The sequence below is a fragment of the Crocodylus porosus genome, unplaced genomic scaffold (genome assembly GCF_001723895.1).
Source record: "Crocodylus porosus isolate Cpor-Errol unplaced genomic scaffold, CroPor_comp1, whole genome shotgun sequence".
In the NCBI taxonomy this organism is placed as follows: domain Eukaryota; kingdom Metazoa; phylum Chordata; order Crocodylia; family Crocodylidae; genus Crocodylus; species Crocodylus porosus.
In genome coordinates, this window is record NW_017728917.1 from 13,859,908 (window position 1) to 13,886,148 (window position 26,241).

The 26,241-nt window shown below is 40.5% G+C and overlaps 1 protein-coding gene across 11 annotated transcripts in view; it reads left to right on the forward strand.

Moving 5' to 3' along the window:
* FHIT (fragile histidine triad) overlaps positions 1-26,241 on the forward strand; it is a 762,024-nt gene that overhangs the window by 69,223 nt on the left and 666,560 nt on the right. Inside the window, exon 1 of one of the 11 annotated variants that reach the window (XM_019536734.1) lies at positions 19,480-19,539. The exons of the other annotated variants lie outside the window; for them this stretch is intronic. The gene's annotated coding sequence lies outside the window, so the exon portion shown is untranslated. Of the gene's footprint in view, positions 1-19,479; positions 19,540-26,241 lie in introns of those variants that run through there. 11 annotated transcript variants of the gene reach the window in all.

Below are 26,241 nucleotides of genomic sequence, written 5' to 3' on the forward strand. Positions count from 1 at the left end.
CTGCTATTTTTATCATTGTTCAAAGGTCAGAAGGTCAGCATTTTCATCTAAGGGTCAGAAAGTGATTACCAGAATGTCAGTCGCTGACTCCTCAACCTCCTTGAAGCATTCTGGGAGTTTTAGTGCATTGTTTCTAATGCTAGGCCTTGCTTAGCATAAGTACTCTCTCACAAATACACTATAAGATCGGTGTAAATGCAGCTCATCCACCAAGCTGGTATAAAATTATGCCAAATGTCTGGGCTACATGTCATCTTTGGAAAATCTTTGATGCAAATTTTGAGCTTTGGAGTGACTTTCAGCAATTTTTGAGGGAACTTGGAGTCTTTGCACGTATTCTCTGGGATTCACTGGCTCATTGTTGGTCCTACGTATTCCAGTATCGTTTATTATCTAGTTGCTATATGACTTCATTTCTTTGCTGACCTACTAGTGTAAATGTTTCCTACCACTGTGGTGTTAGCCTTCATCTCTGAATGTAGTGTGTGTGTGTGAATATAAAGTACCAAGACCTCCTAAAATTGAACACATGAAATATGCTCAGCATTTATCTTGAAATCTTTGACAGAGCTGGTATTTCAATTACAGTGTTTCCTCTGCGTAGCTTATGAATAGCTGTTGCAGTATCTGTTGATGTAGAATGATGTCCGTGGAGCAGTCATTTTAGAAATAATTGTTCAGCTGAGAGCATGGTCGTCATGGGCAGATCCCACTGTTTTATTTCATCCTTCTGCATGACTTGGGCCCTCCTGATTTGACTTGGCACTTAAGGCATGATTAACTGGTTAATCAAATCTTAAGTAGTGACCTGGCCACACATTCAGTCAATGAAAAGTGTGACATGTGGCACGGCGGGAAGCACAGTTGTTGGGATCCTGCATCAGATCCCATGACACCTTTCTGTTTAACATTTGTCAGCGGCCTCAGTCTCTTCTTTGTAGGTATAATTTTATGATTTTTTTTTTTTTTTTTTTTTTTACCATTTTGCAATTTGTTGTATAAACCTCCAGAGGTTAACAGTGTACTTTACGTAGTTGGTATTAACCCCTTGGTCCTGATAGACAAGGTTTCCTAATGCAAGATAATAATGTATTTTACCTGAGCACCCAACTCTGAGTGTTGAGCAAGCACATGGTAAAAGATCCTAAGGATTGTTTTCTCCCCGGGTTTCTCCTTACTCCAGTTGTCCTTGTTTTGTTATCATGTGCCTGGAGAGCCCTCATAACACAGACGTTTTTTCCTACACATCTTCACATGGATAGGTATGTTTTGTTTAATACATTCATTCTGCTGTCATCTAGCGATTTATTAAATGTTTTTACAAAAAGTATTATAAAATGTAAAAATGTGTTCAACAGAAAAGAAATCCAGGTCATTTAATAAAGTAGAAGAGATCTTGAGTTTTGTATAGATTAGAAATGATGTGCAAGAGAAGATTATTATTTTCTGTAATTTCTGGGCAATGTGAGGATGCTGGGAAGGATCAGCTGCTCAAATGGCAGGTTGAAGGGGTAATTTATAAGTAACAAGAAGGACAGAACTCGTATTATTGGTAGACCTTGGGAATTTTATGTAGCCTGTGCTTTGTCATGTTGAAAAGGGCTGGGACAATTGTAATGTGTCACCCTGGAGCACGTTCCTCCCTGTGCACACAGAAGAAATACCGCGTCATAGCAAGAAGGGTTTCTTTTCTCTTGGCGTTTGGCCATTGGTTCGGCTCTGGTTTAGCTTCAATATTTGCATCGCAACATACATTAAAATCTTGTTTTGTCAAGTGCTCTGAGCACTACAAGTGAAAATAGCTATCTAAGGAGTAGGTAGTGTTATGTGTACAGTGAAAATTATGCGGTGAGAAGCATATGACTTTTGACTATATTTATACCCAGGGGTGTAAGAATCTAGCAGCCAGTAGGAATATCTATTTAACAATAGCCTTCAAATGGGAAAAAAAACCTAAAGCCCTATTCTGTGAAGACTCATGTGAATGCTTAACTTTATATGCATGAGTAATAAATACTGTATTGGTAAGAGGAAGTTTCATGCCTCTAAAGGGATAAGGTATTAATAAGCCTTGGTTACTGTTACAGCAGGTCTCGCTGGCCTACTCCAGATATTGCTGGCTCCGCACAGCACTGGATCACATGGGACTACTCTCTTTGTAATGCTGAACAAACTGCTGTTTGCAAGAGTGGGGCCTTCCTAACCATCAGATGGGAACGGGTTAAAGTCCTATGCTTACAGGTGGGTTTTGAACCTGTGTCTCGGCAGAGTGTTGTCTCCGATGATGAGCTATCTGCACAGCAAAGTTTGGCAAACCTATTTAACAGAGGATGAAATGAAATGGGTTTTAGACCGTGTCAAATACTTTTCTAATTGTCAGTGTTAATTTTACCTGCATTATTGATAATCTAATGCTCTTGTAAAGATTTTTCAGGTTTGAGACTGTGCTTAATTATTTGGGTCTACAGCAGTTTTCTTCTGTTTTTATCTATTGGTTGACAATTGGTCCATACTCTACAAAGACATGCTGCTAAGTGTGCCAGCTTAAAACTATTGGAAATAGAAGAGGAAAAGAGACCTCTGTGTGAGAGAGTGGCTAGTACCCTCAGGTAAATCCTCAAAGAATGGTTTGGATGGGACTTCTTCATGCTCTTAGCAACAGAAACAATTGCAAAGTGGCTGCACTATGAAGCTAATGATTTTCCCAGAAAGAGCATTTTGAATGTTTTCAGTAAAATAATTTATCTTGGTATGAAAAAGTAAGAAAATTATATTCCCTCTATGCTTTAATGAACTTTTACCTTATGAAATGAGATGAAACAACAGCTTTATAGTTTAATGCCACCTGTAATGGTAATACTTGCACAAAAGATTGATGAAATAATATATTTAAGATGGACAAAAAAGTTCTTTGCTGTGTTTCTGAGTTATTTAAATGTCAATAAGGATTTGTATATAAAAAGTTATATAACTCTCTCTTCATATTAAGTTTAGCCCAGTGCCAATTTTATAACTTCTTTACTGCAAAACAAGTAGCCCAGTTAATGACAGCTGTTATGTCTTGCCTTTATATGATCAATTTAAAGAATTATTCTCATTTAGGATGTTCTTCTGGAGTGTTTTTTATCAACTGTAAACTTTAATGCCTTTTCCTTTGCTTAAATTGAGAAACATATTGAAAGTTTGACAGATTCTGAGTGACAGAAAAGTGCTTCCAACAGGATACAAATGGAGATGTTGAAACAGAAAGCAGAAATATAAAACCCTTGTTTTCCCTCCTCTAAAAATGTAGCAGTTCCCATGCGGCTTCTCTGCCCTTAGGTTCTCTGAGGATCAACTGTCTAGTTTCACGCCTGAGTCACTGATTTAGCATAAACCAAGAATCCAGTTTTACTGAGCTTATATTTTATAATATTGGCTGAATTAATTCTTTCGAGGATTTAAGTTGACAGAGGAGCTTGTTTGAAAAAGTCTTATCTTCAGGCTCCTTGTCGAAACGGAAGTACGTTCTTCCATAACTCTCCTGTTGAGTTGACATGTAGGTGCAACCTTTTGATCTGTCCTGAACTGAAACTCTTAGCCTGTGCCCAAGGCTTCAGCTGGCTTTCATCTTACCACTTCTACTCGCCACCAACGAGGGGAGGAAGGGGTGCAGCTGCTTCCTTGGACTTGGTAGCAGCATTTTCTGTTGCTCATCACACAAATAGCTTAATTATAATTAATTCTGTTCCAAGATACGCCGATGGCCAAAAACTAGAGGTAAGTGTTCACGTGGCAAAGGTGTGGTGGTCAGGAGCTTTCTCTTTTTCAGGTCAAGGTCAGTGTTGGTGCAGTGTGAGGCTCTGGGCCTTGGCCAGGAAGCACTTAGGCAAGACGTGGGGCATTTAGATGCGTGCAAACATCAAGTGCTTTGAATTTCAATGCAGGAGGGGAACCTCTTTTCTGGCATTCCCAGGCTGAGCCTGGCGCCTACAGCCACGTACAGTTTGCAGGGGTATGGTACACTTGATACAGTAGAAGATTTTGTTGAATAATACTCCCTGATGCAGCAACAGGTATTTCTGAATTTATTTTTAGGAACAAGCCTTCCAACATGGAAATGCAACTCCAGAGATTAAAAAGTAGATTATTTTTGCCTCCCTTTTGGAAATAAAAAATGGAGACAGGCGGATACATGTGAATTAGGAGAATTTCCCTTTACATTTGAGTTGCTATACAATGCAATATGGTAGTGGATAGCTTTTTACCTGACAGCAGTGAGGGCTGGTAGTCTCTTGAGGGGTTACTGTCTCATGCTGACTTGAAATGAGCAACTGGCTTTGTGGATATTGCAGACAGCAAGATGTCACTTCTGGTGTTTCTTTCTCCTCTGAGGAACAGCAGTTATGTAGAAAAGCATGCCTTCTCCCTGATCACTGAAGTTGTCACTTTGAAGCAAAGACATAACTTTCTCAAACTTTCTAATTCCCAGCTATCTGGAGGTGTAAGGCAAATCCTTTTTCTCTGTATGAAATGTTATCTAATCACCACATCTGTGTTTAAAAAAATGGGATTGTAAATTTCATAACTTCCTTGTGCATGGAATGAATTACCTGTGGTAGTGTACAATGAGAATTCAGTTTGATCAAAGGGAAATTTAATTATTTTTTTGTTAAACCCTTTTGGTATTAAATTTTATTTGGAGTTTATGCTGTACATAAATTTTAGAAAATTATATGTAAATACACTCATTAATGCATAGTAATATTGAACTCCTATTTTGGCCCTGGGATAATTTTTCTTTTCAAAGCACAAAATACTATTGCTGCTTATTAAAAACAGTAATTGATTTTCCCCAACTTTTTAAAGCTCACATTATTACTTTCCACACTGTCTTTTTAACTCATACTTCAAGAACTCATAACAAAGACAATACATTTTTCTTTCCCTCACTTTTCTTAAGAGATTTTTTTTAACCCACTTAAAATTTAATCTTAAATTTCAGGCAGTTGAAAAGGAGGGTGAGTAATTTGCATTGGCAAGGACAAGGGGTTAAGAATGGTAAAATACAGTCAAATCCCAATCCTGTAAACACATTGAACCCAGTGGAATTACTCACACATCCAGAGTTAAGCATGTGCATAAGTGTTAGCAGAACTGGGAGTTAAGTGACAAAATGAGCAATTCGTGTGACACTACACTCATGAGTTTTGTTTTGTTTTTTGGATAAATTTGTATAAAATAAACTTTCAGATCTCCCTGCTGCTTTTCTTTTAGAATAACTTTATTTGCTAATGTACTCAAATGTCAGCAGAGTTGAAAATCTGTGCACTTGGTGCAGGATATAAAAATAATTCATCTCAGACAGTTGTTTCAATTCCATGCATGACAGATTTATTAATAATATAATTATATGTGAACTTGTTTTGAATAGGCATATTTTGTTTTCATTGTTACTCTCTTTTATTGTATTTTGATGTATAGGGGTTTTTTAAAAGTGCTGATGAGTAAATAATTGTTTAAAAGCAAAACATGTTGCTGATGGCACAGATCAGTCAGCTAAAGACTATTCAGGGACCTCTAACTATGCAAGAGTAGGGTTTTTGTGACCAGTTTTGCGGTGGTGGCTTGGCACTGCAGTTTTGGAACTGCGTTGGAGTGAAAGAGAACAAAATCCGAGGTATCTTTCCATTTATAAGCCCCTGAAAACAAATGTGTTTGTCTTTTCATATAAATTTAAAATACCTTAATGGTATTTCCTTTTTATTATTTGAGGCATATTTGTTCAACTTCTCTTGGTGAATCTCTCTTTAAAAACGTGCATTCAGAATACTGAAACAGAAGCACCAGATGCACTTTGAGGTGAATACCTGCAGGGAAGGGGCTTGTTTCTATCTCCAGAATTTGAACCAAATTTGGCCCAGAGTTGGCTTTTTTATTTGACTCATTGTGAACTGCATCTGTAGCTTTCCTTGTCACTTGTACTTTGTTACAGGGTTGCTGAAAAAAGATTTGCGACTGGTTGTCTAATTAGCCTGCTAGCCAGTGCCAAAGGGGAGGGAAGAGACACCTTCCACAGCTTTTCTCTCTCCTTGCTGGAGCAGAGGGGACGGGGCCAGGCCCTAGCCTGTGCTCTGCCCGGGTGGAGGAGATGGTGCGGTGGGGTGGGGGGGAGGTAGAAACACTGAATTTATAAAAACTTGAACAAGAATAGTTCTTTCTCTGAAAAACTATCAACTGGAAACAAAATTCAAGAAAGCCCGAGAGGTGTGCTTGCTCACTTTTCCTGCTGCCCCAAGGTTTCTGGGATTTGCAGTCCACAGTCTCAGCAGCAGGACTCTCAGGGCTACTTGTCACTTCCTCTTCCTGCTTCAACATGCCTTTGGGATTTGTAGTCCACTGTTGCAGCCAGCACTAAGTGTAGCAAAGCAGGGCAGCTCTGTACTCGGGGGAAGGTGAGTTTAACCCCCCTCCCTGGCCCCAGATCCAAGCCGGGTTTTGCCTGGGGGGGCGAGTGATCCAGGGTTCACTGCTCTGGCTAGGGAGCAGAGAGGCAAGGTGAGCCCTGCTCTCTGGAACAGACAGCACAGCCCAGCCCAGGACTGCAAAGCATGGTGGGATGCTGGGGAACTGTGATTTAACTTGAACTGAAGTTAAATCAGAAGTTTCGTAACTGGTTTGGCCTAAATCAGTTAAGTCTGATAGTACCTTCAATTAGGTTTATCTTAAACCAGTTTCAGCCATTATGAAACTGGCTTATGTGCACTGAACTTTTGTGTTAAGGGTTTAAACCAGTTTCTGATCACTTAAACTGGTTTCTACTCCTCATTGGAAGTAACAGTTTGAGATTTGACTTAGCTCAATAACTGAACAGGGATTTCCTATTTTTCCCAGTCATGAACCTTGCGTAATTCAGAAAATATTTAAGATTATTGCATGTCTCTCTTACTTGAGCCTGTCCTGTCACTTATATGGACGTTGTTTGTTTTTACAATGAGTATTTTATCTAAATCCAAGACTAATATTCTTTTTTTTCATGTGGCTGCTCTGTTTACTGAATCAGCTTAGCAGACATGCAAACCCATTGCACTGAACTTTCAAAACACACAGTGGGGTAAGATTCCAATTTCAGTTGTTTTGCTTCTGAAAAGGACCCTCTCTGAAGTCAGGAGACAGTTGAAATGTATATTGCCATTTTTCTCGTTCAGGTTCTGTGAGATAATTGTATTACTATAGGTCTCTACTTCTCTGGCAGGCCAGTGATAGCAGGTGTATGACTTTCAATGAATTTATTTTTGCTTTCTGTTTGCAACATCCTGCTTGTGTTTTAAAAAAGATTACATGTATAAGCAGCACGAAAAAGTTACTGGAGCCTGAAAGTTGGGTTAGTATCAATTATGCTCTTGTGCCTAATAACCCATGCATAGGAAACATATCTTGTTTGTTACAAATACCATGTGCCAAATAAATAATAAACAACAGCGTTGCTTTAGTCAGTATTTACAGCATCACTTTAAGTACTTTGACCCTGCTTAAAGAAATAATGAAGAGATAGATGCCAGTGATGTTGATAAACTGTGGCAATTTCTGCATTGTGTCCTTATAACTTCTTCTGCTTCAGTCTCCATTATTCAAATGGCTTCTCATTACAGTCATGCTGTTAACTGGAAGTGCAGCAGTATTGACACAAAGGAATAAGGCCAGGCAGGCCCTTCAGGGTCGTCTTTTTCTTGAGTACAGAATATTCAAATGTAAAAAAAAAAAAAAAAGGAAGAATCTCACAAGAAACGGGGCATATTTGTGTTTTCTAATTAAGGGGAATGAAGAAATTCTGAAATGATTTCACGTTGCTTCTCCTCCACTGAACAGATTTGCTTAGCTGTTGACTTTGGGTGATGTAGAGTGGAGTCCTCTCCCATTTGGGGCTTGGAGCATCGGTGTTGCAGAGCAATCACCTTGTACTTTTATTTGACTGCCCTTGCTCTTGAGGTCTCCTGGCCTTAGGGCGAATGGTGAGAGCTGTGTTACTGTATGCACTGGCTCTGTTGACTTGGGTACTTCTGTAGTGTCTGCTTGCCTCAGAGGACTTGGTCCTTAATATGTTGCATTAGACAGTTTTGATTATTAAGTTATAGCAGTATGGATTTGGCTAAGAAATATAAATGAAAAAATCCTTGAAGTGAAGAGGTAGGCATATTATCTTTATTGCATTACCTTCTTGCTGTATTTTTTTTTTTTACTCAATTCACAAAAGGACAAAATAAAGAATATCACATGATGAATCCTGACATATTATGTTGTCCATATAGGATTAAGGTTTGTGAAAACTGAATAATGAGTATGCAGTGTCAGGCTTTGCAGTTGGGCTGGTGATATGCAGTTCAGCCATAAAGGACAACTCAGTTAAATCAATGGGATGCTGTCTTGGAATTGAAGCCAGAGACAGAAGGCAAATATTTTTCAAACCATCAATAGGAACTGAACATCTATTTTCATTAACACGTTGAAGGGAATTATGTTCTTCTAACTCCTTATGTATCATTTTGTAATTTACTGCATAGGTCTGACAGTACTGAACTTAGTGCCCTCTAGAGTAGGTTTCTAATTGGAAATTTAACTTGGAGACTTATCTTTTAAGACATTTTAAGATTTCAGATAAAATGTTTTTCTCACAACGTGGTGACAGGCAGAACCTGAAGCAACTCCATATGTACCATCATGAAAGCATTTCTCTGTCTTTATATTTTCCGGGGAGACAGGCATACATGCTGCCCATCACCCTCATAATGGCATCAAGCCAGCAGGATTTTGTACTAGGGCTGACTGGAAAACAAGAATTCTGTTTTGTGAAAAACTTTTAGGTTTTTGAAATTTATTTCTGTTCACATGTGAATGAAAATGAAACTTTAAAAAATGTGAAGCATGCACAGTCTACAAGAGCTTCGTTGTGCAGGTGGCAGTGGGTTCTGCTCATGGGAACCTAAGATGGGATAGGGAGCAAAGTGGCATTGTTATATAATGAAACTATAATAGACTGGGACAACCTCTTATGGATAAAACTTTAGTGTATATTCCTTCCCACTTTAGTGTACAAAAAGATAGCCGTTTAGTTGGGATGTCAATGTGGGAAAGCACTTATCCAATCCTAATATTTTGCATAAGACTCAGTCCTATGCCACTGAAGCTATTGGCAGTTTTTTCACTGAATTGCATCAGAGCAAGAGCAGACCTAGCTGCAGCTGGCTGATTATTTGTGGCTGTACACACACAAACTGTATGTGTGTTCATCCATAATTTAAATGCCCAAATCTGGTCCTTTAATACTGCTAACTTAACCAATTAATCATGTCTTAAGAAGTAACCCGGCTGTACATTAATGCAATGAATGGCATGGTAAAACAAGGGATAAGCCACAAAGGTACTGCATAAAACACGTGTAATAACTTTGTGGCTGGTTCCCATTGTGCCTTAAACTGCACACGGGGTCAGGCTGATCAGGGCTGCCAGCCTCCAGGGTGCATTGGAGTCCAGGGCTCTGCTGTGCCCTGGAGCCTATGAGTGCAGGTCACTCGGGGAAGCTGGGAACAGGGATCAGCTGACTGGCTTCCTAATTGCTGGTGCAGGGGGAGCCTGGTCTCAGGTCCCCCCTTCACTGGCAATAGGGTGAGATGGGGATCTAATCCCCGATCCCACAGTCACACCTCCTGCTGTGCACTTGTGGCACCGCACGAAGCAGTTTTTGGGATAGTGCATCAGATCCCATGGGGCCTTTACCTGAATGTCTGCCAGGGGCCTTAGAAAAATATAATGTAAGCATTGGCTAATTATATTTTTTTCCCTAAAAGAAATCACACAATAATTGAAGAACATCAATAGCAAAAGCTAAAATTTCAGATGGTTCATGGTTAGTTTAGAGGAAGTGGAGAGGAAGGAGATAAATCCTTTGTGCCACTAAATAATCTAAAAAGAAAAGCTTCTGGAACAAGAAAAATAGATAAAGTGCTTTACCTGCCACCTGGTAAACCAGGCTTGAAAGAAAGACAAGAGACCCGCATACAACATATATCTTGGCAGTAACACAAATGTATTGCCAAGCAAATTTAAACTAAACCATCAAATGCTGGCAGCTCCAGTAATTCAAAGGAAAAGGGGGGGAAGTAGTGAAACGGCTCAGTGTCGTCTTGTCTTAAAAGTTTCATAAACCCTCAATCATTCAGACCCTCCCCAGAGTCACTGTACCGATTATTTTCCTTTATCTTCAGCAGACAACTTGCTTCTGCTCTGACCAAGATATATCTAAAATAACTTTTAAGTATCATTGGCTGGTTGAGTAATAGAAGTTTTACTGTTCTGCTTTGCCAAGATTTTCTTGAGTGCTTGAGAACTCCCATCTTCTGTTCTGAGTGATTGGGTTTCATTCTAGGAAAGGTAAAATACATCTGTAAAACTTACCCGGTTTTTGCTTCCTGTAACATTCCTGATTATTTTGCATGGTCATCCACAAGCTTTCCCTTATCACTGTTCTCCTAAAAGCCTGCCCATTGCAAGATGGGTTTCCATGTCATAACAGGGGAGTACCTGGAAGCCTCTTCCAGTTTTATGTTTTGTATCAGAGCTTTTTCCTTCTGTTAAGTGTAATGCTGTGTGTATATTGTATAAAAGAGCAAGATATCCAAGTGGTACTGGGGGAGAACATTTGAGCGAGCTGCTTATTGTTCACTGTACCCTGTAGTGGGATTGAAAGTATTTTGTCAGTACTGTGGTGCATCATCCAAATAAATCAGAACTAGTCAAATGGAATCACTCTTAAAGTTTGTATGGAGCTTCTCCTAAGTATTCTTCCTACCAATTAGATTAAGCATGATTTGCATAAGGTTATTAAATTCCATTTTCCTCTGAAAGCTCAGATTACTTTTTATTTTCTCACACTTCATTCTACAGTAATGTAGAGAACAGCTGTAACTACATTTAAAGTGGTTGCCATTATGTACGGTAGTTTTAATAAAGGCATTATAGATTTTAAGCTGAATTTATTTAAGTCAGTTGTAAGAAACTGAAAACAACATAAACATGTAAAAAGAAAAAAATTAAATTTTAAATAGACTGTTTAGTGCCTATTACTTTAATGTTTGTTTCCGTTTTTTTCCTCATGCAATCCTCATAATATTTATCCGTAGGTCTGCATAGTTGTTTCAACATAGAATAGGACTGAATAACATAGCATGTCATTTTTGGATTGCTGACACCACATCTAATATTTGGTCAATAAAGACCGAAAGGCCCACGTGTGGAAGAGTAAGACATTGCTGCCCTTGTTACACGTGTAAAAAATGTGACCTAATTTTATATCTGCCAAAACAGCCTGTGGAGTTTCTGAGCTGGCCCAACTAGTCATAAGTTACCTTCTTGACGGAATTTAGACCACCTCTACACATGACATTTATGCCATGCTCAACATGTTAATTGTGCCATAATGAGGAAGGGTGCTACACATGCACCCAATTTAAGGAGCTATAAAACGAGGAAGGAGACATAAAAATGTTCTACAAATAATGTAGAATATTTTTATGGCTTGTTTGTATGGCGCTTTAAATTTAATGTGTGGCCAGTGGCTGAGAATCTGCTGATTTTTGGTCCCGTTGAAGGGAAGCCAAAGAGCTTCCCTTGCCTGGGACTTTAGACCCTGTGCCAGGCAGTCTGCCCATTGGAGGAAAGCAGAGGCTCCCAGTTTGCAGGGCACAGGAACCCTTTGGCTAACCCTATCTGGAGCAGCACTGGCTGGCCATCCCAGTGTGGGGAAGCAGAGGCTGCCCACCCCCCAGCAACACTGGCGACTATAAACCCTGTGCTGGGCAGCTCTGGCCAGGAAGCCTGGCATGGAGGAAACGGAGAGCAGCTACAGCTGCATGGCATGGGGTTTAAAGTCCTTGGCGGGGGAATGCCTCTACTTCCCCTAGCTTCTGCTCCCCTACGCTGGGACTTTAAACCCTGCTCCAGGCAGCTCTGGCCAGGGTACCAGCGCAGGGAAACAGGCTCCCTGTGGAGGGGGTCTTTGGGCTCCTTGCTGGGAGCTTTAAAATCTGCACTGAGCAGCTCTGACCTGCCAGGTCCAAGACTGCTCCGGGGCCGGTTCCGGACCCGGCCGACAATCCATTGATCGTCAGCCTGTCAGGGACCCCGCTGGGGCTGGTTCCAGACTCCCGCGCGATCCCCCTTTGAGCCGATTGTCAGGCATCTGGTTTTCAACTAGCTGGTGCAGAGAGTGCCCAAGATCAGGATCCCAGGCTCCCCAGCACTGGCAAATGCGATGCAGCTGGGAACTGATTCTTGATCTCAGAACCATGCATCCTGCCGTGCACATGTGGGATTGGGGATCAGATCCCATCATGCATTTAAATGAACTTCCGTCAGGGGTCCTAGATAGACATGTGAAGCTACCCTAGTCATCAAGTTAGGAGCCTGCTTAGGTCTCCTGCTCAGGCTGTCAAAGCAGGTGGGTTCCTGGTCTCTCTGTTAGGACAGGCAGGAGGAGGACCCTGCTAGGAAGCAGAGCACTGGCTCCCCGTGCTGAATATCTGAGGACTTCCACTTTTTGCTCTCTGACAGCCAGTTGCAGCATGCATCTCTTTATTATAAAGTTTCCTTGGAAATCAAAGAAATGCTCATGGAATAGTTGAAAAGCAAAGCAAATGAAATGTAGGCCATAGTAAAGAAGTAATGCTGACCTGAAGAGGAGGATGTGGTCCTTATCCTTCCCTTTTACCTGTAGGTTTACAGGTAAAGCTTCATAAACTAGGTGACGGTATCACTTTCAGTTCCCTTCAAATGATCTTTGTATTGGAGGTCCAGTTCCGTAAACCGGCAGCTCCAGCAACACCTTTCTTGATGCAGGACCAGTGCTGGTTACAACCTCGCTGCTGGGGCACCAGGAAGCCGGGGCTTTCTTTTCCTTAGGCACTAAACTTGGCCTTGCTACCCACGGCATTGTTTGTGTTTCCCCTCCTGTCTAAATGCAGCAGAGCGCTCCAGACTTCCTTCCTGGATAGTCACAATGTGAATGAAATGTGTGGTGCCTGGCCACCTGTTCCCAACACCCGCTTAACATTGACCCCTTTTCGACCTGCATCTTCATTTAGAGAAGGAGCATCAACCTTTCAGTAATGTGCAAGTGACATTATTTTGGCAATACAGTCTGTGCGTCACTCTTGCCTCTGAGATATCACCGTATCTCTTGCCTGGGAGGGGGCTGAAGATGGAGTACAAAGTTTAGATCAATAGACAAACTTAAGAAAAAAAAATTGAAGTAGGGAACTGGGTACTCATCTGTTGTGACGGGTGCTGCTGACTTGCTGATAGATCAACTCTCGCTTAGCAAGGATCTTTGCTGAAGTGTTTTATATTTAAAAAATATTCATTAAACCTTCAAGCAGACCTTGGAAAGTGTAGAAATATCTGTGGCAGAGAAAAATGAGTTAAGCGTACTGGTATGCTCTGTTGTAGTGAATTTAATTGGGGCCTTTGGGGAAATTTTCCTTGTATGTTGTCCACACTACAAGTTGCTCAAGGACAAATAGGGAATTTAGGGCTGTTCACCTCCCCATGTGGTTTGGATGTGCATCCAACCTTATTCCTCGCAGATGCAGGGAAATTCTTGTTACTTCAAGAAAGCAATATGTCTTTGAATGATGATTTTGATATAAAAACAAAACAGCATATGGCTCTTTGGGGCTGTCATGTACATAGCTAACTGGATGGGAGATCAGCTAACTCTTTTGGAGCAGGTCTCGGGGAAGGGCGTATCTGGTGGTGACAGTGACGTTTCTGACTTCAGAAAATTCCCAAGCCACTGGCAGTTCACTTCCAGCTTCTTGCATAATATCCTAGAGTTCACTCTTGGCCATAGGAAAAGTCTGAATGAAGTGTGATAGGACCAAGACTTTAAAGACATACTGCGGTTGCTGAGGTCTTTCAGAAAAATAGAAACTTGTAGCCTAGAATTTAAAGAGGAGAATTTATACCCAGGTGTTCAAACTGAGGGCTGAAAACAAGGTTCCCATTCATTAACTGTCTCATAAAGTCCAAGTTTCTACTTCCCGACCGAAAACCCCTGGGTGAAATGCTTGCCCCACCAAAGTTAATGGAAGTTTTCTCTGTGTCTGTGGATGTGATAGACTCATTCTTCCCTTTTGCCAGTTGTAAAGAACCAGTTCTCAGAAATTTTTTTTCTCTCCCTGATTTACAGGGAGAAACAGAAATCTATCCCAAAAACCCCTGCCGAGGCCTTCTACTGACTGGCTGACACCCTGACATTGCCTTCCCCAGGGGATGGCTATCACTTGATTGGAAGGTCTTGGATTAAATCATAGTTGGTACTGGTAGGTATAGCACACAAGTTTGTACAGCTCCCTACAGGACTGGGAGGTATAGTCCCCCTTTCCCATGGAAGGAGGCCGTGTGGGAGGGTTGCGACAGAAGCCCAGCACCTTGAACCCTGGCAGAAGAAAAGGCCTCCAAGAGGCAGTGCTATGGGTACTGATGGTTTTTTGGTGATGGTAACATCCCTCCTTTTAGGACTTACACACCACGGCAGATAAGTTTATCATGTATATAGAATAATCATTTGATTCACAGCTATGGAGGCTTTTAATTTTTGCATTAATTATCGTTGGATTGCAATCTTCTGTGCAGCCTATTGCATTAAATTACTGATTCTTTCAATTTTAAGAAAAATGAATTCTTAAAGATTATAAATTGAGTTGATGTTACTTAATTATAAATGCATTACCAAATTGCAGTTATTCAGCTCTGAACTGGTGCACTTGAAGTGTAGTCTTAGGTTCCATTAATGATAATGAGAATGGCATATTCAATTCCCATTACAATGCACTGAGTATTTACCAGGAAGTCCTCCCCATACCATTTTGTAGTGCAAAAAATGCCTGGCACATAACTTCACTGAAAATTGGCTACCAACTTGATTTAATCTGTACAGAAGAGAGAAAACATTTTCTGCACACCTGACCTTTAGCTCTAGGAGTCTTTCTGTTGAGTCCAGTGGGCTTCGGATCAGGCCTATATAGAACAACTGAACCAAGGACATGAAGTCCTTAATCACATAAAGCCCCATTTTGTTAGATGCTGCATACCTTGCAGTAGCACTGAGCACCCTCCGCTCCTCTTGGTGGGCTTGGCACCCTGCGGTATGTCAGAAACGTGAGAACAGGTTCATGTTGCATCTTTTGGTGGGGTTGGTTGTGGACATCCTTTTAGCCATCAACTTGCATCCCAAAAGGCTGTCTATGTTCCCAGTGCTGAATTATCTGGAATTTAGTTTTCATTACATGGCCATCATACTCTGTGCCCTACCCTAACCTCTATTTATTGATTTGGGACCTGTTCCAGGTTCTAATTGTTTCTTTCAAATTGTTTTTGCTCAGATTGCTGACTCCCTTCTAGTAATTCTTCTCCTTCAGCTTGTGCCCTCCTTTGCCCTACTCTGCTAATTTCCTGAGTAGTCAGAGAAGCTGCATGCTTGATCAGTCCTAGTCTATCCTTGTCCAAACCAGCAAACTTCCAGTAACAACTTCAAGCAACTTTTTTAAAGATTTTTTTTTTACTTGCAGAAGCATGGTTTTTCCTCCCTTTGTACATCTTTGTTTCTTTAGCTATATTGTAGTTGTCACTTCTGTTATGTGCTTCAGAACTTTTCAATATCTGTGCTCGACAGGTGCATTCTGTACATCATTTCATATCTGGGTTCTCTTGTGTGCTGGGTTTTTTTGGTGCGTGCGTGAACTTCCTAACCGTTCCTCACTCTTCTGGATGGATCCGTAAGACACGTTTTCCCTGGGGGAGATTCCAGTTATCATTTCCTTTTGATGCTGCTTTTCTCTTCTTCCTGTCTGTCTCTCGTTCAGTTTCGTCACAAATACAAAACAAAACAACAACAACAAAATAGGTTTTTTCCTTAGCGGTGCCTTGTATTTTTAAATGTTTTTCTCTCATTATGCGTTTATATTTATCAGCTGTTATAAATAGTTGTAGGGACCTCAAAAGGTTGGACAAGTCCTTTACCTGGAAGGGAGGGTGTTTGCTTCATAGGGCCTGAGCAAGTCCATCCTCGGGACATGCAAAGAAAGATGCTTTGAGTAAAAGGCAAAATAGATTTCAAGTTCAATGTTAGGATTGCAAAGTTAGGCCCTTTTAACAATTAAAGGACCTTTATGCCTCTGGTTCTAGTGCGCTATGCTAATAATATTATTGTCTTATATTAGGAAACTATTTCTAGTGATAAAAAGGGCTAAATAGGTTTAAATTTCATTTTTGCTTTTTGAGTAGCCCTTGCTATAGTATGTCACCTTTAGTTTGCCCTTTGGAAATTCCTGTTGTTTATGTATATCAAAGCAAGTGCTGTACGTTTCTTATGTGATATTGTCTTTCTCTAATAGAGAAACTTGCAGCGTTTCTCAACAGGTTTTAATAATGCTTCATGGTGGAGTGCGTCTAAAACCTTTTTTATAAACACAAAACCATTGTTATAAGTACTTAAAGATTTGCCTGCATGCTGGGGAGGATTTTCCAATCTAATGCAGGTAGAGTATTTTTCAGAAGAATATCACTGGAAGATTTTTAGTGTATAGCACCAGTGTTCATCTGTCATCTGCACTATCTGCTTCTATTCCTACCTGCTGAAAATTCAGTGCCGGTTTCTTTTAGGTGTCTAAGTCATGCCTAGTTTGGCTTTGTGACTATGGCCTTGTGATTTAGTGGATTTCTAGTCAGGGTCTGACACCACCTTGTTCAGCTAGATTTTCTAACCGTTGCCTTGACTATTCAGAACTACTACATAACTTTAAAATACAACGTTTGGACCTACTGAGGTTAGAAACTGCTTATTTTGCACTTTTTTCTTGGATCTGCTAGCAGAGGAATGCTCTAGCACTAATTTTCTTCCCAAGTTTAAATCAGTAAATTCTGTTTCCTGTGGAAAAAAAAAGGTGTTTGAAACGACCTGAGCTGTACTGTTAAGCCCTTAACAAAAATAGATTGATTTTTGGACTTATGGCTTGCCCACTGTACTCTGACAATTAAAGTTGTTTTATTGGTTCCATTTTAAACCCTGTGTGTGTTCAAAAGGCTTTTAAATCAGCAGCAGTAAAATTTCTCCTGAGATGACACCTTGCCTTGCCTATCTCCTGGAATCCAAATCCGCGAAAGATTCGGCTCTTACAGAAATGGGAACGTATAGTTAAGTTACGGCTCCTGCTCCCAGCCTGAGTGGGAAGGCTGGAAATAACAGGTTTCCCAGAGGGCAGGAAGAAGGGAATCCACATTTCCTGGCCAGCCCGTGGAGGATAATTGGAACCACAAATACTGCTGCAGCCCCGAGGAGGGATGGGAGGGAGAAGTCTTGCGGTTAACTCAACGGATTTGGGTTTGAGAGAACCCGACTCCTAGCTCCACTCCTGGCTCTGCCAGCAAATTCCCATATGCCCGTGAGGAAGTTGTTTCATCTTTCAACAACACTTTTGGTCGTGCTTAAGTAACTCAAGAGCAGAAGCCCTATTGAGAATCAATGAGATTTAGTTGCCCGCATCACTTAGGCAGTTTTGCAGATTGTGCCCTTTGATCCTCAGCTCTCATCTGTTAACTGAGGATAATACAAACGTCTTTCCTTCAGTCTGTGTCTTGCCTGGTGAGACTGTCAGCTCTTTGGGATGCATATACTATTTCTTCCTGTGTATATGGACTGTGCCTAGCGTAACACAGCCAGGATCTTGGTTTGTCATGACAGAAAGACAAATGGTAATACTAGCTCTTGCTGGTTTTCTTTCCTTGCTTTGGCAAAAACTGGCCTGGCACTTTCGAGGCTACGGCTAGCTTATTGTAAGTACAGGGGAGATGCAGAGGGTCTATTTGAGATTTTCTGTAGATTTTGCAATGACAAACTGAGAACATTAAAAAAAAAAAAGTGGATGGTGAAGTTGTACAGTTAGAATTTGTTGCAAGGACCGATAGTGTACATACCCACTACCCTTCACCAAAGTATTTTAAATCCTCGCTTGACTGAAATACCATCATGGATTGTGTTGTGGATTTTGATGGATAACAGCTGCTGTTGCCCTTAGTGTCTGAATTCCTCTTCTCAGTCTGTTTAGTTTTGTCCCGATCCTTTAGCCCTTCCAGAATTAGAATTTAGCAGGATTTTTTTTTCTGAGTAAAGCTGAGAGAACATAACTTTCTTTCAAAGAAGGGAAAAAAATCTTGCTTTGATTGCATGCACAAAGTATGGAAAGAACGGGTAAGGAATTAACCCTGCCTGGGAGCTAGCCACAATTTTACTCTCTTTTCTTCTAATGGGGAAGTTAAAAATAGAAGCTATCAAAGGGGAGCAGCCTGACCTGGCTCGTGTAGATGTGTCAGGGGGTATTGTGTTTCCCCAAGACGCGATGACGCCGAGAGATTCACCTGGGATGGTGTGCGGTGGACCAGTACCTCAGAGGTCCAGCTGGCCCTACTCATGTGCCTGAGGTCACTGAGAAAGTCACCGGAGGCAGTGGCCCGAATCCTGTTTCGGTGCTCAGACCGCTAGCTCATTGTTGGTCAGTTTGCCCTGTGTGTCCCACACTCCTTAAAGCGAGTGTAGTTTCCTGGGGCGGCCGGAACGTCACCTCTAAAAGAAACAGTTAAAAGGCTTGAATTCAGATGGGCTAATGCTTTAAAGTGCATTTTCTTACTGAGCGCATGTCCTATATCATAGAAAGAGAATTAAAAATGACTCATGCTGCACTGTCCAGCCAGAGTGCTGTATAGCCCCCAGCCGTACTGCTCCCACGCCGATCCCGTAGGAAAAGGTCCTTGTCTGTGGTTCACTGTGAAGGAAACATGCACTTCTCATTTGGGGAGCTGCAGTGTCATCTGAATTTTTATGTTCACATGGTAGGTAGCCATTAAAATCAGATAATAGGTTCTGGGCTCTTAATAAGGAGTAAAGAATGTCAGTGTTAGGGGTTTTTTTTAACCACTAAGTAGAAAATATAAAAATGATTTGGAGAAGGGAAGAGAGAGAAAGGATTATGGCTGATTTCTCAGCACCCAACAATGACAACTGCAGAGGAAGATACCGAATATCCTATCTATCTGTCTGTCTATCTAGCTGTAGATATAGATATCTATAAAAGCAGCAGCTTTTTCTGTCTTCATCTTCAGTTGGCTGTTGGTTAGGATAAGGATAGCGTCCAGTGTGAGGACCCCACCTGTGCATATATAGCATTGCATTAAGTGGTAGGTCTTTACCAAAGAAGATTCTGATGCTTCCATATACTGAAGACCATTTTGATCAAATGAGCCTAAAAAAATAAAATTAAAATAAAACTGACCACGTAGAACATGATCCACCAAATAAATGCTCTTGATTTTATTTATTTTTTTGGTAACAATTCCTTAGTAGCTAATCTTGTTCTTTATTTTACTGATATAATTTTAGAAATATCACGGATGTCACCAGAACTATGCATTGGTGAAAGGCTTTTTGTTGGACTAAAAAGTACAAAGTTCTGAGTGAGTAATGAAGTGTGTAGATTTTTTCCTGTATTCTATTGCATACAATAAACAGTGAGCCAACTCACCATGGGTGTGCAGCTTTTCTGCTTGATTTATTGTCCATTTAATTTAATTCACTAAAGGTGACCTTTTTATATTTTACTACAGAGATAAAGTTGGAACTTGGCTGACTCCTTTTACCCATGGTTTTGTTGCAGCTTTCAGTGCTCAGATCATTGTGCCTGTCTCTCTACGATCAGAATTACGAATAGTGGCTGCAGCTTGCGCTGGTGTCCTTTCCCAAGCGTACTTGCACTCTGTCTGAGGTGTGACCAGCAGTTGAGATAATGCTGGTTTCTGAACCTAGACTGGTTGAACTGTTGTTGGCCATGATACAGGTCCTCCTACAGACTTGGCTTGGTGCAATGGGTGGTCAGAACACAGGGCAGAGGGGCACGGATTCTTATTTTTAAGTCTTGGTTCTATGTTGATGTTGCCATAGATGCAATATTCATTCGCAGCCCTGAGGAATAGGTAAGATGGACCTATATTTCTCCAGGAGGAGTGGTTCTGTAGGAGACATAATTTCACCTTGAGCTTTCTTTCCAGGAGAGAGACGAAAAGCTCGCCATTAGGATAGGCCCCTCAAGGCTTGGTCTGTCTGGTGTTGGGTGGACGATTGCTAGAAGCATGACGTTTCCTTTTGTTTAAGGCCAGTTGTATTTTTGGGGAGAAGCAGAGAGAGAGGGCACTCCTTTTCACTTTAGGTGATAAGAATTACTTCCTTTTAACTGGGGTACATGAAAGAGGGAGGGAAGACTTCTTGCATTCCTTCCCCATCCCTTATGCCTTGCTGTATAAGCCAGTCTCTACTGCATGGGACTAGGGAAGAAACACTGTGTGCAAAGGCTATCCCAGAGCAGGGTTTTTGCACCTTTCTCTGGAACCAGTAGCTGTCAGATGCTGGAGGTACTGGCAGTGAGGAGCACTCTTTCATGCTGCCCGGCGAGTCCGGTGTTAAGTCAAGTCCAGTTCACTAGAAAACTGCCCTCTGCAAATAGTACTAAACTACTGTACACAAATTGTTACCCTTTTTACACATGATGGGGACAGAGTGTAGTAATTTTGGCCCATGTCCAGGTCTAATTAGGATTCCTGCTCAGTCTAATTGGAGTTGTTTGAATTTTCCAGTAGAAGTTTGGCGCTTGTTGCTGGGTGAATACAGGTCACATCTTGTGTCTTTGCATATTAATGCAGATTCTGAAAAGGTGTCTGGTTTTCACAGCAATAAATTTTAATGACTTCTGTTTGTACAGCATTAGCAAACATCTGGTGTTATCAAAACTTGTAGACAAAGTGAGTTTGCTGGGGGAGAAGATTGTCTTTTTGTACTTAAAATGATCTCAAAGAAATGTTCCATGTAGACAACAACCCTCTTAAGTCTGAGCAGCTCTTTTTTGCAACAATCTTAACTCCTTTGTATGACTTCGTAGAAAATAACTCTAATAATTCATTTTTTATTCACAGTTTTCATTAATTGTTTGGGTAACATGACTCTGGCTTGTACAACACAGGCTTTTCTTTTGTAGAAGTAGTTTGAATGCTGTGTTGTATTTTCCTAACTTTTTTGAAATATCACATATGTTTATGCATTACCACAGTGCAGTATGACTTGCCAAATCAACTTAGGAATGTGCATTTGTATACATAATCCTCCCTTTTTGTGTATCTGTGACAGTCAACTACATCCAGACTTGGAAAGAAACCCAAGGTAAAATCTCATAAATCTGTTCCACTCTGTTGTATCCACATCATCCATCTATGGAATAAATATCTTCCAATTGCTCCCTTAGGGTGGAGTTTAAATCTTGTTCACATTCCTTGTATTGCTGGAGATTTGTGGTGGTAGTCCTTAATTATTCCGAGTCCTTTTGTGCGAGCTCTGTCTCTGCTGTTAATCTTTGTGCGGATCAGTGCAGAATCTTCTTACTATTTAACAACAGTTAAGATAGCAATTAATATGCAAGTAATATTTTCTGATTCATGGTTCCCTAACAGGCAGTTTAAAAAGTGTATTTGGTCCCACATGCACAGAGCGTAGCTGAGCCTGGAGAATCCAGCTGGTTTTAATTCCCCGCCCCTCCCAAGGATTACTGAGCAAGTTTACATGATGGGTCTAAGGTTTTTAAAAGGCATGGAGAGGTTTCAAAGAGAGCCTGATCCTCTTTTTGGTGTCCAGGATGGTGTGTGGGCAGGGCTGGGGGGTGAGCAAGCAGGGGTGTAGAAGTGGAGGTTTCGTGTCCGTAAGTGGAAGCACCTCTATGGGGCACGGTTGGTGGGGAAGTGGTTGCAGCCACTCTGCTGGGTGGCATCTCCGTTTTAAAGCTATTAAGAGTTCTCCAGGGAGGCGATTACTCAAGAGCACAGACAAAAAGGTACATTTGGAGCCGGTTGAGAAGGGGGACATTTCACAAGGAGAGCTGCTGATCAGGAGCGCACAGCACTTGCAAGGTATGAGCGGTTATGCATTCACAAGCTGAGAGCAAATGGAACATAGCAAAGCTACTACATTTCACCCCGGATGAAGCAGTGCGAAAGTTGCAGCTGTTTGCTATACCTATATTTTCCCCAGCTTGTGCGTACGTAATTGCTGTTGTATTCTTGGCTCCCCTTTTGAAATGGCTCCAATTGTACAATACGTTTGGCCATACCCAGAGGTGGTGTTCAGTTATGTAGGTGCCCTTTTCTATTAGGAGTGGAGGACAGTGGGCACGTATCGACAGTCTGACCCCCCAAAGGAGAAGGAATTTGCTCGTACTGCCACTCTTGTTTCTTTCCCACCTCGGCAAGTCTTCTCCCTTCTGTGAATAAAAGATCAAGCAATGGTATATGGATTTGAAGCAACAGCTTTATGGACTGGCAAGTTTGGGAATATGTTGCTCTTTGGGTGCATTATGAACACTGCTAATGGAGGCCCAATGCAGCATATATGTGTTACGGAAACAAGATTCAGACCAGGAGTATTATTTTATTTTGAGTTCTACAACTTTTGCCCCAAATATGAGGTGTATACTGTACTGTTCATATAACAGAAGCAGGTAACTTTTAATTACATACCAAACCGCTATTTTTCAAAGCTGTTTTTTCGTGATGTTGACATTGAAATGATGCATAAATTCAGTATGAAACAGGAAGTCATCTTGACTTAGTGTTTTGTGACTAACTAGACTGATGGTGCTATATGAGACCTTTAATATACTAATTCAACAATTATGCTTGATCATAATCAGTGAAGTATGCCTCCTTTTAATTTCAGGAATAGGATTGGTTAAATCATTTAATAGGTTCATTTCTGTAGACAGTGATACGTACGTCCTGTGTGGTTAGTCGCAATAAATCAATATAATTTGCCAGGCATTTCCAATATCTAACATAAAAAAGCACCAGCCTTGAAAACTGTAACCCAGGAAATAAATTAGATTTTCAGAGTTTGCATAGAGGCAGCTACTATACCATACAATCAAACTTACACGGTAAGTCAAAAACAAAACAAAACAAAAGACTTTGCTCTAAGTGGACTAAAGCTTTCAGGCTTTGCACAGTGAATTGATGGAAATAAACCAAGGAGAAGCTTGTAATACTGAGTTTTTATAGCTTTATAATAGTGCCTTTGAAAATGATAGTGTACTGTCTGGCTAACTCATGGAGAAAAAATGTATGTTTTTCAGGTGTTTAATAATCATTGCTAGAATAGAGTGGACTGTTGTAGCAATTCTGTTGACAATTATTAGTGGAGTTGGAGCAAGATACAACACTATTTGTGAGTTATCATTTTGTGTGTGGTTTTAGAGCTGTGTTCTGGATGTGTTATTGTATCATACCCATCAGTGTGACATTTAAGCGTCTTTCGAAGTTAAAACAATACACAAAATGGCTAATGACCATTGCACACAGCTTTCTTTCTACTCTTTCCCTAGATGGAAGATTTGCCTTTTTTTCTAGTGTTTGGTTTTTAAATTGAAAAAATAAATTGCGGTAATGTTTCTTTATGTTATCCTGTCTGAAAGGTTGAAGAAGTGAGTGTTGCAATTGGAAGAAAATGTGTTGTACGTCCTGCCCTTACAGAAGTAAACTCCCCAGGTTTTCCACGGTCTTGGAAGCTTAGCCCTTTGCTCATGCTGGGCTGCACGCCGGTCCAGTTGAAATCAGTGGGAGTTATGCCACTCCCTTCACTGACTCCAAAATTTCACCCTGAATGATTTAATCCAAAGAGAATTAATTCTGGTGTTCGGAGGAGCAGAGCTGCGGAAGGCAAGCGACCTCCCAGCAGATGAGGCTGTATCTTAGGTAACCTGAGATTCTCAACGTAGTCAAAACTCAGGATTTCTATTCCATGGGAAATTCTGATATTTCAAAACTTGTTTTCATTCTTAATTGGAATAAAATCAGGAAACTGTGAAAATTCATCCTACACACAATTCCTTTGAGATCAGTTGAAATATTTTGTTTCTATAACATTGAAATATTTCATTTGATTCTGACTTTTAAAAAGTTTTCCAAACTTACAAAGTAAAAGAACTTCAACATGTCTCTTCATCTGAAATTAAAACGCTCCCTTCCAAGATAGAAAATGATCTTTTTAATGCAATTGTTTTTCCCCCCATTATTTTTCCTAAAATGACATTTTTGCTGAAATTAACATATTCCTCAGAATGATTTGATTTCAGCAGAATAGCTTTTCAATGGAAGAACTTCACTTAGATAATTTTCAACTGTTTCTGCTCAATCCTGCAAGGTCAGGAGCATTGTGATTCCTGATACAGGAAAGTACTTAGCCATTAGCCAGCTATCTAACCTCAAGTGAGCAAGTACTTGCATCGTTTTGCTGGACCAAGCGATGGATTGCTAACCTCTGGCAGCTCTAAATTAATAAGAGAAAAAAAGACCATGCTGGAAACCCCAATCCGCAGGCTGGTGATTAGCACCGTGTGGCTGTGGGCTGATGAAGGATTGATGTTCCCCTGCAATGCTGTTGGCTAATAACTTACTTTTGCTTAGGGTCATTTTTTTAACATTAGTTTCTCCTTTGTATAAGCATAGATGCTTTTCAAAACACCAGTGAAGGGAGAGACCTGTCTCTTGTCTCTCCAACATTTACTGAACGGTGCGGTTCTAAGAGACATTGCACCGAGAGCATGCTGAAGAATGCTGCCTTTCTCAAACGGCATCCTTTTTATATTGAAATGTGGTTGTTAATAATTATCATGCCATTTTTTTTCTTCCTGTGCAATATTCTGTGCGTTCCTTTTTTGTTACCTTCCGTTCACCAAAGAGTTCATTTTGAAACATTGCAAAGCTGATGCCCACTTTACGAAAGAATATTTACAATTCTCAAGTACCAAATATGCATTACCATTGTCCACGCTGTTCTTCAGCCTATTGCTCTCAAAAATACTTGTTTTTCATTTATACAGCAGCTTTTATACCTGTTGATTGAGAAATTCTGACACCTTTACATATGTTATTTTTGCTGTCTGATATGTAAATTATATAAATATATAAATTCGTTTTAATACAGACATACTTTATATATTAATGAACATAGCGTAATAGACTTACTGACTTAAAAGGAACATGAAATGACAGCTTTTTTGTCTACTTGGAAGCAGGAATAAAGTAGATTTGTAGGCACTGACTCCAGAATATTATTTGACTTGAGAGAGAAATAATACACATACACACATGCGCGTGGTTGTGTATGTGTATGTGTGTATGTATGTATATATAGATGTATATATGTGTGTGTGTGTGTGTGTGTGTATCTATCTATCTATCTAACATTGCATTACATTGGCAGAGTGCACTAGAACTACTTCTCTTGGGGTAAAATATTGTTATCTAATGCATAGTATTACTATGAGGCTTTGCAGAAGCCCCCTGCTCCCCCCACGTTTTAAACCGAGCAAACGTGACATTATTAAGAAGGCACAATAAACATGTAACTGTACTGTGCCATTGGTAAAAAGACAATTTTGGCTTTAAATGAAAAGAATGGCAGTCTCAAGCAGTGGCTTTGTTAGACTTTTTGCTGTTGAAATCTCAAGTGTTAAGGGGGAGCCATGTGCTCAGTGCGGTGACGGCGCTTGGAGGAGAAAACCCTATGCCCTCCACACTCAGAAAAAATAAAAAGCCTGTAAATCTCAAAGGCTCCTGCTAATGTGAACCTCCAGTTCTGTTGCTCCTGTGTGAAGAGTAGACTGCAATTCATGTAAAAAAAAAAAAAAAAAAAAAAATTTCCCTGCTGATTCTTTTCAGGTTTTTAAATGCTCCAATAGGGCTGAATTATTTATATTTATCTGGAAGTAGACCTACTGAGAGAGGGTGAGCAAGCAGAAAGGAGAATGGAAATTGATTCAAAAGATGTTTGAGTGTTATCTTTGGTTTAATTGAAAGGAAAGAATGTTTGACAGGCTCAATTATCCTTCTGTCTCAATATCCTCTCAAATCCTTTCTGATAATTCCCATTGACTAGAATAACATCTACCTGTTGATCAACTACCTGCAGACATCCTTTTCATGTCTGACGAGCCAGTAAGCTGATTTTCACCCAAAAGGAGATTTATACTTTTGAATCGAATCCATTTTCACACTTATCCTTGTTGTGAAGGCCCCAAGGGGCGCGGTTTGCCAAATTCCCCTCCTTTGGAGTGTCCCCGTGCA